Source organism: Bos grunniens, chromosome 20, assembly GCF_055505025.1.
Source record: "Bos grunniens cultivar Pamir isolate PY7600 chromosome 20, Bosgru_T2T1.0, whole genome shotgun sequence".
In the NCBI taxonomy this organism is placed as follows: domain Eukaryota; kingdom Metazoa; phylum Chordata; class Mammalia; order Artiodactyla; family Bovidae; genus Bos; species Bos grunniens.
This window is the reverse complement of record NC_141184.1, coordinates 72,235,148-72,237,793: the sequence shown is the minus strand read 5'-3', so window position 1 is coordinate 72,237,793 and position 2,646 is coordinate 72,235,148. Positions and strand designations below refer to the sequence as shown.

The window sequence follows — 2,646 nt, the reverse complement described above, 5'->3', positions numbered from 1 at the left end:
AGCTTCTGTTTTTGAAATCATCTTTCCATTTAGTAGAACACGAGCTCTATTCTTTGTATTTTGCCTAGGGAATTAGCAATGTCCTGGTTCAGATGGCAAGGCATCCGCGCGCAGGAGACTGGGGTTTGATCCCTGGGTCGGGAAGATCCCGCCGGAGAAGGAAATGGCAACCCACTCCCAGTATCCTCGCCTGGGAAATGCCACGGACAGAGGAGCCTGATGGGCCGCAGTCCATGGGTTGTATTAAAGTTGGGCTCAACCCAGCAACTACGAACACAAGTATTTCCAAAGACCACACTCAAGTGTGTGTGTGTGTGTGTGTGTGTGTGTGTGTGTGTGTGTGTGTGTCTGTATCTCCTCTTGCCGTCTTGGAGTCTGTCTCGGAATCTTCATGTATTTCTGCCTCTGTATCTCCTGACAGCCAGCCGCCGGCCCGTTCGTCTTGCCCCCGCCTCTCCCAGGCGCTCTGGCTCTGGCTGAGGAGCTTGCGCAGGCCAGCTGTCTCCCTTGGCGTGGGTGCGTGCGAGTGTCTGTGTGTCTGTCTGTGTGCCTGCCTGTGGCTCGTCTGCTCTCTCAGGAAGGTCGAAGGCTTGGCGTGGGGGCAAAGGGGGGGCCTCGGTAGTGCGAAGGGGAGGGGCTGAGGCGCTCCGCTCGACCGCGCCTCCCTGGCTTCTGCTGGGTTTGGGCACCGGACAGGTGCCGGGCAAGTTGGGCGCTCAAGTTTCGCTGCGCCTAGGCCCGCAGGAGGTTCAGAGGCCCCTGGGCCGCTGGGGTTGGGAGGCGGCGGGCGCCGAAGACCGACACATCTGGGGCCGCGCGGGCCTGAGCAGCGAATGGGATCCGGGGGAGGCCCCGCTCAGCCAGCGCGGCCGGGTCTGGAGTTGCCGCGGGTGGGAGGGCGCCGAGACCTCCGCACCCCTCAGCCCAGCCCCCAGGCCCCGCGCGCACGCATGCACGCACGCCCTCCCGGTCAATGGGGGGTCCTGGAAGCCCCTCGGGCCCCCGGGCCCGGCCAGGCGCTTGCTGCTCTGGTGTTGGCGGTGTTCCGGGGGGCGGGCCGGCGTCAGCAGGCTGGAGTCCGGTCGCGGGTCGTGCGGCTCAAGTACAGCACGCCCCGCGACGAGAGGTGCGGCCCGTTGGCCCGACCTGCAGGGCAGAGCGAAAGGGAGGCGAAGCGCAAGGCTCTTAGGGCGCCCCGAGCCAAGCGCCACTGTCTCAGGCCGTATCAGCCTGAAGGCGCCCGATCTCGTCTGATCTCGGAAGCTAAGCAGGGTCGGGCCCGGTTAGGATCTTGGATGGGAGACCACCTGGGAATCCCGGGTGCTCGAGGCTTTTTGCCTACCAGAAGAGGTCCTTTAGCCCCCGCCGCGCGTCCCGATTCTTGGATCCCCCCCCGCAGCCCCAGCCCCTCCCGGGCCGCGGGGAGCGGCTGGCCGGGGCCCCGACTCCCGCTGCAGACCTGGGTTGCCTCCGCGCGGCCCGCGAGCCCCTCCGCATTCGCATTCGGCTTCCAGGACACCCGACGACCGGCAGTCCCGTCTCCATCTGGGGCTCCTTTGGCTTGCCTCAGGCAATCCCGGGGCTTGCACGGACTCCCGCCAGAGCCCCAGCCCCCGCCCCACCCCCTGCCTCGCAGGCCATCGCGCATGCGCATGTGCGCACGCACGCACAGATAGATGTGCCCAAACGGGGCATCTATCTTGTTCACTTATACCGTGGGTGTGTCCATGCCTGGGAGTCGGACTGCTGAACCATACGCTACTTCCACTTTTAGTTCCTTCGGGAACCTCCATATTCTTTTCCATACCGGCTCTACCCACGCCCATTCCTACTCCCCGTGGAGGAGAGTTCCCTTTGCTCCACATCTTCTCCAGCACTGGTTATTGACAGACATTGCAGTGAGGCCCAATCGGACTCATGTGAAGTGGTCCCTCCTTGGAGTTTGGAGTTGAGCCTCTCCAATCATTAGTGATGTGGAGCAAGATGACCTTTTGGAAATGCAGATGCAATGCTGTCACCTCCCTGCTCCAACGGCTCTCGTATTTTCCCAGCATATTGAAGATACGACCACTTCCCTTCAGGCTTGCTCCTCACGTTCTTCTCTGATGTCTTTTGCCTGGAATGCCCTCTGCACTCTTTGGCTTCCATCCCATAGGGCATTTTTCGTTTCTTGAATGTCCTAAGTTTCCCTGGTCACATAGCCTTCCAAGATGCTATTTTCCCTGCCTGAAATTCTTCCTGCAACTCAACCCTGGTTTACCTAGGTTCAACCTATGGACCTCAACGAAATGGTGCCTCTGGAAAGCCTTCCCTGACACCCAGGTTTTGTGGTGAGGGAAGAGGCCCCTCTATAGGTTCTCAAAGGATCTGCCTGTGATGTATCATTAGAGTCGTCTCAGTGAAAGCAGGAACTCTGTGTCTTCTTCTCTCCACCTTCTATTCCCTGAAACTTATTACATGCCTCCTAGCTCATCGTAGGTGCTCAGTATTTACTTAGTGTGTGAAAGACAGAAAAGCTCTTGGAAGCCTCAAGGGGTCACTTGGCTCGGCACTTTTGATCTCTTTGTATATTTGGCGAGTCAATTCTTTCCTTTCCTGGGTTGATGTGTACACTATATTCGAGGCACAATCTAAGGCATGAAGACA

The 2,646-nt window shown here is 59.5% G+C and overlaps 1 pseudogene; it reads left to right on the top strand.

Moving 5' to 3' along the window:
* The first annotated feature begins 1,212 nt into the window (after nucleotides 1-1,212).
* On the top strand, nucleotides 1,213-1,332 carry LOC147350694 (5S ribosomal RNA; annotated as a pseudogene).
* The last annotated feature ends 1,314 nt before the right edge of the window (nucleotides 1,333-2,646 follow it).